General features: G+C 45.6%; 1 long non-coding RNA gene across 2 annotated transcripts in view; it reads right to left on the minus strand.

Moving 5' to 3' along the window:
- LOC109547850 (uncharacterized) overlaps window positions 1–13,551 on the minus strand; it is a 134,507-nt gene that overhangs the window by 77,093 nt on the left and 43,863 nt on the right. The window contains exons 3-4 of one of the 2 annotated variants that reach the window (XR_002173793.3): window positions 8,131–8,162; window positions 7,807–7,889 (exon numbers count right to left, since the gene is read on the minus strand). This is a non-coding gene — a long non-coding RNA (uncharacterized lncRNA). The remainder of the gene's footprint in view (window positions 1–7,806; window positions 7,890–8,130; window positions 8,163–13,551) is intronic. The other variant, XR_002173794.3, reaches the window with a different exon arrangement.

Below are 13,551 nucleotides of genomic sequence, written 5' to 3' on the forward strand. Positions count from 1 at the left end.
ATCTGGGGCACTTCCTGTTCGCAGGGAAAGCTCCACATTAATCGCTCAGAGACAGTCAGGCCACCCGGGCCTGGGAGTGGCTGGCAGGAAGTGGGCTGGCTCTGGGGCACGCCCCTCGGGGCAGTGGGGAGCCCCAGTGCGAGTGACCTTCCGAGAAGGTGGCTTCAGCCACAGGCAGTAGTGGGAGTGAGCAAGGCTGCCGGCAGTCCGTGGTGAGAAGGGGTTCCGTGCGGGGGGTTCGGCGCCCAGTGAGTGCAGTGCCTGAGGTCAACCCGCGCCGAGTTTGCCTCCAGGATCCCATGACCGGCCTGGAGATGTGATGCAATGTGGTCTGACCACTCCTGCTATGGGAACTGGAACTGCCCATTTCCTGCCTTTCATCTTGACATGTCGGGGATGAATACGTCAAAATAAGCAAACCACAGCACTGGCACTGGGGCAAGGGGCAAGGGGCAGGGCCGTGGCTATGGGGTGCGGGAAAGACTCAGAAGGGACACCAGAGATGAGCCTGGGGGCATGCTGTTCCGGGCACCATCTGCCCCCACCTGACCGAGCCATCCTCCTGCTGGCCGGGGACAGGGATGCTGCTCAGACGAGATGCACAGCCTGTACAGGGACATAGGCTGCGGTTTGCAGAGCCAGATTGCTAGTTCCGGATCCTTTCTGGGTAATGCTGGGAAAGCTTCACTGTGGAATTTTATCATTAGCTGAAGAACATCGGGCCCTACCCTTGATCTCCTGCCGGAGCGGATTTTTGGAGAAGAGCCTGGCTTTGAAAAGGCAAATTCAGAGACCATAAAGGCAGACCATGAATGCACCAAGCATAACTTTGGGGTGATGAAACTAATTTTTAAAAAATCAAACATATTAGAATTTATGTCCCCAAACAAGTGTCCTTATATCATCTTCTTGGGGCTGGCAGGGAGAGAGAAGGGGTATACATGCATCCCATTCTAATGCAGGTGGGAGAGTTACTTTATTGATGTGTGAGAAAATTTAGGACCCAATAAACGCAGGCCAGTCACATGTTCCTGTACAGGTCAGCACTACCTGGCTTGTCTGAATTTCTCCCTTATTTCTTTCTCCATTTCCCCACAGCCCACACCTTCACCCTCTCCCTGCTCACAGCCAGCCAGGATTTTCTGCAGCCTCTCTTCCTTGAAGTCATGGGTCTTTCTACCCTGATACCAGGGCCCTTTTCCACATTCCTAGGCAGCTCCCTGGTGCATCTCCCTCAGTCTCTGACAGTAACCTCTCGTTCCCCAAACCTGCTTCCCAGTTCTTCCCTAGAATTAAGCTGACCCAGTTCCGTGGTTCTCGCTTTCTTACCTTCGTTCCTCTGAATCTTTCTTTGCCCTTCCTAAGCCATCTGGGGGAAGGCAGATGCTCTGCCCCCGTCTCAGGGATGAATTTCCATCTGCAAAGTCTTCATGCTTATGGTACAAGAGAGAACTCTGGTTTAGGACAAAAAGGGATACACAAACCTTGTGCAGCTGGGAGGGTGGGGATGTTTGTCCCAGAGCCAGACCCTGGAGACACACTGCTAAGGTGACCATTCTAATAAATGCGCAAGAGCCTTCTTAACCAACGTGCTAATTAGCCACCAGAGTAGAAATGAATACGTAAGTATAATTCTCCACATTTGCCAGTTATTCTCTAGGAAACACAAACCAAAGACCAGTCTCTGGGAAATTATGTTTTAAGAGGTTGTGAAGGAAGGGCTCTCTGAGAAGGGTCAGACCCTCAATCTTAACCCAGAATTAACTGAATTGGGCCTGGAACCAGCCTGGCTGGAACCAAAGACTCTCACAATCAGATCTCCAATGAGCGACCCCCATGGTACACTTCTTCCCACCCAAAATGCATCCTGAAAGCCCTCAGGGCAGGAGAAAGGAGGAAAGGCCAGGTAAGGGACAGCAGTCATGTGTCCAGGAAAAGGTCAGCCCAGGACCTCTCCATCCAGAGACAGTCACATGCTCAGAAAGGCTTCTCATTCCTGCCTGGGCTCCCCAAGCTTCTAAGGGGCAGGGAAGAGGATGGAGCCCAGGCCACGTGCTCTGGTGCAGAAATCATCACAAGGAAGCCACAACAGCCCCTGATCCGACCTGAGCTCTCTGAGCTCAGCTTCCCCAGCACCAGCCAAAGCTGCCTTTGTCTTTCTTGAAACGAAAAACAAGCAACGTAGAGCTGAATTTCACCAAAACAACTTCAAATACTTCTGAAAACAGATTTACAGAAAACGAGAGAAAAGGACCAGTCTGCACAAAATTGGCACAACTTGTGAGCCCACGAAGAAGGAAAACTGGTTTATTTCCCTGACATTTTGCACAGATTGGCAGGAGGGGACAAAGGCATTGCAGGTGTTCAGTTAGGAGGCTGGATATCTGGAACTGTATGCAATTTTCCCTGATTCCAGCAGCACACGTACCCTCTGGAGAGCACTGTCCCCAGTTTGGGGTGGGAGGGTAGGACATCACAGATGCATCCTTCACCTTGCTGTGATGTCCCCTGGAGTCGTGCCTCTCAAATGTGCACACTGGTGGCACTCTAACAGCAGAGGAGGATGAATGCACCCCCAGGGACCGCTCAAAGGGGCCACAAACAGCACCCATCTTCTTTGAGGTCTTCACGGTCATATGAATTTTGTGGTCATATTTATTTTCACAGAAAAATCAGGCTTTAAATGATTCAGTCCTTATTCCTGGGAATGGACCACACAAAGACAGGAACTCAAAGCCTGGACCAGGGACAAGGACTGGATGTGAGCGGGGCTGTGCTGCCCAGAGTGGGGTAGACAGGTGAGGGCAGGGGTACAATGAGGGTGTGCTATAGGGTGGTCCCCATTCAAGATGCCATCCATGGCACCTCAGGCACAGGAGCTGGGAGGTACCATAGCCAGTCTGGGAGAGTAATGGGGACAATTCTTGGAGGATGTCCTTGTGCCCAGTGCAGGCCAGGATGAGGTGGGAGGGAACTTCTCTAATGGCTCTGCCCACGCTTAGCTGGTCCAGGTTTTTCAGGACTTCACGTAACAGGACGGGTCCTGTTTCCTCGGGTTGGAAACAGTAGTCCTTAGAGTTCCTGTCCAATGACAGAGGACTCTGATGGGAGATGAGAGCAGCAGGCTTTGGGCTGCCTCACCTTTGGGCCAGGTGGGACTATGGCCCGTCACTCTCCTAGGACAATTGTCATCATATTTTTTTTTTCTCCATGTCACCAGTTCTTTTCTGGCTGGAACTCCGCCAGCTAAACAGACACACTTCTTGGTTTACAAGTTGTTATTCTCTCATTGCAAGTATTAGCCAATATTTAGTTTTTAATCATAACATAGTTAATGCATAATTCTGCGTGCTTCACAGCAAATTAAATAAAGAATTGGCAGCACATTAAATAAATGGTTAAATTGATTACTTTTGTTTTCCACAAGGCTTCATGTAAAACTGAAGCTCCAGGCAGATACACTGTGTCTATCTAGGAGCTCCAGACACCCCAGGGACTGCCACTGTGCCCAGAGCTGTGACAAAGCCAAGCTAGTGCACTGATGCATTGTCAGGGCGCACAGAAGGGACGCACAGACCTCGGCAGTTTAAAGAGTACCAATCATGGCCATACAATAGGCTAAAATACTTAAAATTAGTGAAACTGAGTCTCCCTAAAACCAAGTTCCCCTGCTGAGTTTATGATTAACCTCTCTATCCAAAAATGTATTCCCTTTCTTGTGCCCTCTGACCTCAATCCTCTGCTAACTGCACACTAATCCACCAGAGTCAGAGGACTACAATTGCTGTTGTCAGTAACATCATTGACGTACACACTCAGGTTGTTTCTCCAGGGCAAGATGAGCTAACAGACACACCCCGTCCCCACCGCCCCCGTCACGGACCACCAGACCAGAGACATAAAACACAGGCATCCTGACTCCCGAAACTATGAATAAGAAATGTCACAAGACGATGATTAACCCCAGCTTCTTTGTTCTTCCCCTTTAAGAAAACCTCTAGCTCGAAGACCAAGTGGGAGTGGATCTGAGGCTTGTCACCCACTCCCTTGCTTGGAGCCCTGACATAAACCCTTACTTTGCCACAAACACCCACTGTCAGAGTTTGGCTTTCTGCCCTGTGGGCACACGAGCCCTTGCTCGGTTACATCAGTATGACAAATGAAATAGTGCTTGAATACAATTCAGTCTTGGCTAGCCCATCCTTAAAAGTCTGTCTAGATCATGATGGCGCTGACACACGTTTTAATTTGTTGCCAGAACTCTATAACAAAAAGAAAAGGTAAAACTCCATAACTATTCGAGCACATCTATACTCTTTTCACTGAACTGCAGAATACTAAATAATTCTGTCAGTTGTCCAGTAACATTCAAGCTCCCTCCTTCTAATCTGTAATTAGCTAAGTGGTCCCAAGACCAAATTACATAGTACTTAAGAGCATGATGAAGATGAGATCGTAGACAGGATCACAGGTGATTGCTGCACTTGGCGAATTTACCCCGCAGGTCACAGCCTTTCACTAAAGAGACCCGCTCGTGCATTTATGACTTTATAGGTTTTTGGACTAAACTAGAGTATGCTTCGATTAGTCTCATGGGCGGAATCCTCATAGGATATTCCACTGATGTATCAGAAACCTTTACTAAATTCTCTGTGATCTTTGCCAGATTTTTACCCAAAAGGGTTCAGAAGGCCTTGCTCGTTTTGGGAAAAGGGCTGACCCCAAGATGAGTAGCTCTTTGATATTTGGCTACTTTTTAGCCAAAGGGGTGTGCAAGTCTTTGTTAAAATTATGCATTAATGGTTAGGGGACCACTAACACCATTGTCCTAAAGGACAAGGGAGGGGAGAGGAGAGAGTTGATTAAAAAACCCCAACAACATTTTGAAATTTCTTGTATTGTCTGCTTTAGGATATTCTGAGAGCCCTGACAAGCTTTTCTCTTTGGCAGTTTTTTTTTTTTGTTTTTTTTGTTTTTTTACAGTACACGGGCCTCTCACTGTTGTGGCCTCTCCCGTTGCGGAGCACAGGCTCCGGACGCGCAGGCTCAGCGGCAATGGCTCACGGGCCCAGCCGCTCTGTGGCATGTGGGATCTTCCCGGACCGGGGCACGAACCCGTGTCCCCTGCATCGGCAGGCGGACTCTCAACCACTGCACCACCAGGGAAGCCCTTTTGGCAGTTTTTTAGGTGAAAGTGTCATTGCTCATTGTTTTCCACTGTGTAATGAAGGCAATAACTATCCAACTCCACATGACGTTTGAAAGGCTACATACAGTTGCTGATTTGACTGCATTTCTTCCACTAATGCAGTTAATTTCATTGAAAGACAACACAAAAATTCCATTGTGAAAGATGCTTGAGAAGTGAAAGATGCTTGAGAAGTGAAAAATAAGGTTTAAGTAACCTCTTTCCAATGCAATCATTACTTTGAAGAAAATCATTAAAAAACCAACATTAAAAAATTAAAATTATCTGTGTCTCTGCTGAGATAGATATGATAAAATACTATAACGTTAGTGCAAGTTTTTTTCTGGAGCTCCTTATTAATTTTACTTTTGATAATTCCTGTCACTATGTCAACAGTGGAACATTCCTGGTCCAAATTAAAACTAATTAAAAGTTATTTAGGGAACACAAGTGAACAACAATGTTTAACAGTTTGCACCTCTCAGAATAGAAACTCAGGCAGCTGACAAAAGGAAATTGAAAAATATGCATGGTTTTGACTCTTCCAGACGACAGCAAAGACTGAAGTTTGCTTATGTAACCGATACAAACCCAGAATCCTACACGGTCCAGTCTTGGACCCAGCCCTGCAGGAAAATATAATTAAAACAATTCAAATCTTTTCTGTCTCTTGAGAAACTGCCAAAGGTAGAAGTGTACTTTAAATCTCCAGCAAAGTTCCTTAACAATACCATTTGGACTCCTCTCTGACTAGCACTCTCTCCTACTCTCTCTCCCTTCCCAGCTCCAGAGACCCCGCCAGAGGCTTCTCTCTCTCCACCCCCCTCTTTCTGTGCCCCAGTTTTTCACCTGTCATTCAACTTGGCCTCACAGGCTTCTTTAGTTTTCCTTCAGACTGCTATTACCCAGACTCTGGGTGACAAAGAAAAGTTCAAAACACACCCTTTGTTACAGGCAGAGAGTGGGAGTGGGACACATTTGATTTTGCATCAGATTCATTTTCCTTCATTTGTGTTTGTCCCAGAGAATGTGAGAAGCCAGTTGCAGAAGGATTTTGTCATCAAAGCATTTCCTGAATTAATCAAGTGGTTAGACCCTGGCGCTGCAAGGGCCAAGGCCTTGCTGCCGTTCCTGTGAACTTTGCTTTGTCTTATAGCCACAGTGCACATGTCTGCCATGAGTCACGTGTCAGAATGCACGCTGGAATCAACATATCCTGTGAGGCTCAGAACTTCTGCTTATATTTTATATAAGTACATAAAATATTATGTAAGCTTTCCTTTTAGAAGGAGAATATATACACACACACATGCACACCCATATGTATATAATTTTTTTCTTTTAAGTCCAAGTGCAGTTGCTCTAGATGAAGCAAAGGTGAGACGCCAAGAAGCTCCACCGCTAGGCCACGTCTCCCCTCTGAGGGGCCTCTGGGAGCACAGTTTGGACCATGACTGTAGTGGCCAGAGCACCATATATGGAATTAGAAATACCTCTGCTACTTAGACCTAAGTGGGCTTGGACACACTAACATACACCCACCCCTCTGGGTGACTGTGAGAGTGAAATGGTAGACGGCTGGATCTCGGCAAATGGTGATTTCCTCCCTATCATTAGTTTCAAGGGGACAAAGCAGAGAGAGTAAAGGTGGATGGGGGCAAATCCATCCCAGCCTCTGGAATAAAACAGCACCAAGATAGGGTGGACCCACGGCGAGCGGGCAGCAACCTGTTTTGTACGTCATAAGAAGCATTTCTGTAACCCAATGATTATAGATCCAGTAATTCCTACAAAACTGTCAGCCTGAGCTGCCGGGCACTGAGCTTGGCCGACAAAAAACTGAATTAAAAGAAACTGACCATTTCAGGCAGACTGAGACAATGACAGAGGCGGGTCGGTTGGTGTGAACTGGATAAAATCTCAGAGCCAGAAGAAGTCCAGGTTTTCAAATGAGTTTCATTTAGCTCTTGAGCTGTCCAGTAAGGATTCCTGGGAACTGTGAACTATAAAATAGACTCTGTCGGGGGCGCTGAGAGCTGACCCCTCTTTCCCAACTCTCCCGAGGGGAGACCACCGCTCCGGGGTCCCCAGGAACACATCTGAGCCTCCTGCCTTCAGGTTTCCGGGTGGACGGCACCCCGACAGGCCCTGGGGACCGCGGGCGGTGCTCCAGGCAGGAGAGCCGCCCCACCGTCACTTCAATGACCCACTGTTGCCACCTGCTGGCCGCTGGAAGGAAGAGCTCAGCGCTGGGAACAGGAGGGTTTGGCTAAGGGGTAGCCAGGCTCCTGGGATAGGCACCAAAATACAGACACAGACTGAGGGTTTTCTCCAAAGAAGTGACCTTGGGAGGATCCACAACTATTCCATTCACTAAGCCACACAAGAAGGTGGACTTTTGTAAAAGCAGTACCCTTCATTCGTGCATTATTTAATTAGTCAATTACAAACACTTTTGTAGCTGTGTACCAGGTACCCTGAGAGGCGCTGGAGCAATTGATTGCCATCCCTCATTCTACCTCCAAATGACATGATCAGTGTGATCTTCTCCCCTATGCATTGAACTAAGCTTTACATTTATTCATTCCATCACCAATAATTATTAACCAAATGCCTACCATGGGACGGGCTCTGGGCCAAAAGCTGAGGATACAGCAGTGAGCAAAATCAGGCGCTGTCTCTGCACTCGCTGGTCGGCAGTCTAGTGGAAGAGACAGACATATATCAGATCATCACACAGATAAATGTAACAGTACACAACTGTGATAGGTATAACAGAAAAATATAATTGTGATAAGGGCAGACCTGAATGGCTTTGATCACTTCTAAAACAGGGATTTGGGCTATTTGATATGCATTAAAATCATTTAAAATCTTTTCATTCTTTGACCCAGTACTTCCACTTGTAGGAGCTTATCCTAAGGCAACAATCAGAAAATTACCTGGTTTATAAGGATGTCCACTGCATGATTGCCTGTAACAGCAAAATAAATAAAGGAAATCATCCAAAAGTCCAGTGATAAGGGGTTGGTTAAACAAATTATCATACACTGAAAAACTAGAATAGTCTACAGCCATTAAAAATGAAAATGTAGAGACATTATTTTACTGGGAGCCTATTATATACTCTGTAAGTTATGGAAAAGCATGTATAGTAAATCTCATTTTTGAAAACATTTATATGGGTGTTTTCTTCCAGCTCCCTACTACACAATTTTTTTTTCTTGTTACTGTTGGGTCATCATGATCATCATGTAAATATGCTGTTATTTTTCCCTTCCCCAAAAAGGGCACAAAACAAAAAAACTTCTATTGATGACTTCTCTCAGCAGCTACAACCTCATTTCCTTGTTATGCTCTGCAGTAAAGCCCCTCTAATTCCTCCCCTCTTAAACCTACTCCAGTCAGGTTTTGTACATGTCAAGGTCACAGTGGCCGCCATATTCCTAAGCCCTGTGGTCATTTCCGTCCTCGTCTCATGGGCTCCATCAGCAGCATTTAACACAGAGGGCCACACCTTCTTCCTTGCAGAGCCCTTCGCCTGGCTTTCAGAACCCCATCCTCTCTTGAATCTCCTCCTGCCTCAGTGTTTCCTCCTTCTCAGTTTTTGCTGCATCCTCCTCTTCTTCCCAACTTTTTGTTTCAATTGAGATATAGTTAATTTACAGCATTACGTAAGTTTCAAGTGTACAACATAGTGATTCACCATTTTGAAAAGTTATACTCCATTTATAGTTATTATAAAATACTGGCTATATTCCATTTGCTGTAGCTCATTTCCTTTACACACAGTAGTTTGCACCTCTCAATCCCCTACCCCTATCTTACCCTCTCCCTTCCCTCGCCCCACTGGTAACCACTAGTTTGTTCTCTGTATCTGCTTCTTTTTTGTCATATTCACTAGTTTGTTGTAATTTTTAGATTCCACCTATAAGTGATATCATACAGTATTTGTCTTTCTCTGTCTGACTTATTTCACTAAGCATAGTATCTTCCAAGTCCATCCATGCTGCTGCAAATGGCAAATTTCCTTCTTTTATGGCTGTGTAGTATTCCATTGTATATACATATACCACATCTTCTTCATCCGTTCATCTGTTGGTGGTCACTTATGTTGCTCCATATCTCGGCTGTTGTAAATAATGCTGCTGTGAACATTGGGGTGCCTGTATCTTTTCAAATTAGTGTTTTCATTCTCTTTGCATATGTACCCAGGAATGGAATCACTGAATCATATGGCAACTCTATTTTTAGTTTTTTGAGGAACCTCCGTACTGTTTTCCACAGTGGCTACACCAATTTACATTCCCCTCAACAGTGCACGAGGGTTCCCTTTTCTTCACAACCTTACCAACATTTGTTATTTGTGGTCTTTTTGATGATAGCCATTCTGACAGGTGTGAGGTGATAGCTCATTGTGGTTTTGATGTTAGTTCTCTTCTCTGTCTATACTCATTCCTTTGATCTTATCCAGTCGTGGTTTTAAGCACCATTTACCCTAGTCTAGACCTCTCCCCTGAACTCCTGACTCCTAAATCCAACTATTGGCTCAGATTTCTAATAGACACCTCAAACTAACAGAACTCATGATTTTCATCCCTTTTAATCTGCTCCATCCACAGCCTTCCTTAATTCACTTGTTGGCACATAAAACCTTCATAATGTTCAGGCCAAAACCCTGCAAATCATCTTTAATCATCATCCTCTATTTTTTCTTTTTTTTTTTTTTTTTTGCATCCAGCTCCAATTCTTCAGGAAATCCCGTTAGCCCTAGTGTCAGCATATAGTTCCCAGATCCAACTACTTCTCAGGGCCCTCACTGCATCCACTCTGGTCCCATCCACCACCATCCACCTCCTGGATTACTGTGTAGCTCCTAACTTGTCTCCCCTACAGCTCTTGTCACCACAGGAGCCAGAGTTGCCCTTTTACAACATGTGTCAGATCATGTCACTCCCGCTCAAAACCATGCAGGGGCTCCGCATCTCACACAGAGTAAAAGTCTACAAGGTGTGCTGAGGCCCCTCCGCCCCCAGGCTACTCTCTGACTTCATCCTCTGGCCGTCTCCCCATTGCTCACTCTGCTCCTGCCGGGCTGGCTCCTTTGCTCTGTCTTCAGCACACCAGGCCCATTCCCCCTGGGGACCTCTACTGGTGCCCAGAATGCTCATACCACAGATGTCTGCGCCTCCTTCAGGTTTTTGCTCAAATGCCTCATCCTCATTGAAGTGTACCCTCAACCTACCACGTTTACAATTGCGACCCCCTCTCCAGCTGTCCCGATCCCCCTTACCCTGCTCTACTTTTTCCATAGCATTTTGACCTGTTAAGATACTAAACAATTCACTTATTGTCTGTATATATATTTATTTTTTAAATTGGAGTATAGTTCTATATATTTTTTTATTGATAATCTCCGCCAACTAGAATGCATTTTTCCTGAGGAAGAGAAATCTTCATTTTATTTACTGATGTATTCCAAATGCCTAGAACTGTGCCTGGCACATAGCAATGCCCAATGACAAATTTTTTTTTGCGGTACACGGGCCTCTCACCGTTGTGGTCTCTCCCGTTGCGGAGCACAGGCTCCAGACGCGCAGGCTCAGCGGCCATGGCTCACAGGCCCAGCCGCTCCGCGGCATGCGGGATCTTCCCGGACCGGGGCACGAACCCATGTCCCCTGCATCGGCAGGAGGACTCTCAAACACTGCGCCACCAGGGAAGCCCCGACAAAATTTTTAATAAATGAAGGCATGGGCGGAATCCTTTCACAATGTATATGGATGTCAAATCATCACATTGTACACGTTAAATATCTTACAATTTTATTTGTCAATTATACCTCAATAAAACTGCAAAAAAATTAATCTTTTCCTGAAAATATCATTTCCCTAGCATAAAAACCTAAAAATTAAAGGAAATCTTTTGACTTCAAGTAACATAAAGTAGGGTTTGGGGTCAGTGAAAATAAATACACAAATACATAAAACATACATAAATGCATGGAAAGAGTCTGAATGTATATAAAATAACCCATTAACCATAGATATTTCTGGTAGAAGGATCATGGATAAAAATTTTTCTTTTTGTTCATCTGTTTTCCAATTTTTCTATAATAAAATTGAATTACTTTAATAATAAACTTTCCAATGAAAAAAATAGGTTTACTCCTGTGGATGATAGCAGTTTTAATATATATATTTTTTTTAGTCTGCAGTTCGCCCACAGAAGAGAATAGGTAAGATGGTGGAAACGTGGGAAAGGCACCCACTCACGTCATCGTGAAAACCCCCTGCCCAGACAGTGCAAGAAATTCTGTCTCGATTTGCGTTTCCCCAGAAGCAGACCCAGCAAGGGGTTATCAGAGAGGTGGCAGGGTAGGGACACTGAGACAGAAAAGAGATAGAAACGAATAAAGGCAATGCTGTCAGGCCACGTCCACTAGGGGCAACCAAGACTCCATCCCATGGACGAACCCCTGGGACGCAGTGCAGAGAGTGCCTCAGTTATCCCATCCTAGGCGGGAATTTATCCTCCGACAGTGGTTGAGGGCTGTTTTGCGGGGCATTAATTCCCTTGCACTTCCGTCGTGTCCCCTGTCCTACAGCCAGGAAAAAAAAAAAAAGTCTCAGGTAGAGGGTTGCAGGTGTGGGCAGTCAGCAGATTTCTCCAAGTCGAGGTGAAAGCCAAGGGAACGTGGCTGCGCGCTGAGAGGGTCTGCAACAATTCCTTGGTTAAGTCTCTGATTTTGCTCTCTGGGCAGAGCTCCCTTGTCCATTGCCCTCCGTGGCTCTTGGATGTGCCCTCTGCCGGGGTTCTTCCTGGTCCGTTATCTCCAAGGCCGCATGTGAGGTGAGCAGTGTGGACAGTGCCCTCCTGCAGAGACTGTAGCTTGCTTTCCCCCAGTGCGTCTCTGGGCACCCAAGGACTGATTCAAGGCTTGGGCAACCAAAGTTTTTGTAGTCTGAGTTCAAGAACTCTTTGGCCCCCTCCCCGTGTCCTCAAGTCCATTCTCTACATCTGCATCTTTATTCCTGTCCTGCCCCTAGGTTCAGCAGAACCTTTTTTTTTTTTCGATTCCATATATATGTGTTAGCATACGGTTTTTGTTTTTCTCTTTCTGACTTACTTCACTCTGTATGACAGACTCTAGAAGAAGTGAGAGAGTGGCATGGACATATATACACTACCAAATGTAAAACAGATAGCTAGTGGGAAGCAGCTGCATAGCACAGGGAGATCAGCTCAGTGCTTTGTGACCACCTAGAGGGGTGGGATAGGGAGGGTGGGAGGGAGACGCAAGAAGGAGGGGATATGGGGATTATGTATACATATAGCTGATGCACTTTGTTATACAGCAGAAACTAACACAACATTGTAAAGCAATTATACTCCAATAAAGATGTTAAAAAAAAAACTCTTAAAAAAAACCCAGAATTCTTTGGCCATACAATTCCCTCAAATATTTAGTAAGCTTCTGAAATCTTTCTTTGCAGTCATTTGCACGTGACAGTATGCACACCTAGGGTTCTTTACCAGACACAATTCCCAAGCCTGATTTACCTCTTTGCACCCTAACCCCTAGACTTCTCTCCTCCAACTTAATGGAAACCATCTTGAAGCCCGCTGGGAAAGAAATTGGCCTGAGCGTGAAGAGAGCAACCTTAAACGATTTTTGCTACAGTGGTGAGACCAGGTATTGAGAAGTCCTAACGGGCTTTTGCTGCTCAGAGCCTTTTTTTTTTTTCTCTATGTGATCACTTACTCTTAGGGCTCAAAGCGGAAGGCTCCAGATTTCTGGACTCATCCTATCCCTTTCATTTCTGTTCTTGAACCAGCCAATAGTTTCCTGAGCTTGACTCTTCCTTGTACAGACTCCCTAAGCAAAGCCAATAAGAACAGGGAATTCCCTGGAGGTCCAGTGGCTAGGACTCTACCGTTCCACTGCAGGGGCCATGGGTTCGATTCCTGGTCAGGGAACTAAGATCCTGCAAGCCACACCGTGTGGCCAAAAAACAAAACAAGCAAACAAACAAAAAAACCCCAAAAAAACCCCTAACACTGACTTTGTGTTTTCCAACCTCTTCTAGAGCCACCGGCTTGGTACATACTTTGCTCATGAAGAAATCTAGGACAACAGTTATTTTAAGTAATTTGCTATTATCTTCATCTTTTCTGCCTCCAGTACCAATTTTCTTACCTTCCCCACCGTGCTACATGTTTTAGGATCCCCAGTGCAAGGGAGTACATTTTGTATTAACGATGATAAAACCACCTTCTGTACAAATAAACCCAAGAATTTTGATGGCTTGACACAATCAAAGTTTTGTTCTCTCTCATGAAATAGAGCTGGGTGGCAACCA

This window comes from Tursiops truncatus, chromosome 7 (assembly GCF_011762595.2).
Source record: "Tursiops truncatus isolate mTurTru1 chromosome 7, mTurTru1.mat.Y, whole genome shotgun sequence".
In the NCBI taxonomy this organism is placed as follows: domain Eukaryota; kingdom Metazoa; phylum Chordata; class Mammalia; order Artiodactyla; family Delphinidae; genus Tursiops; species Tursiops truncatus.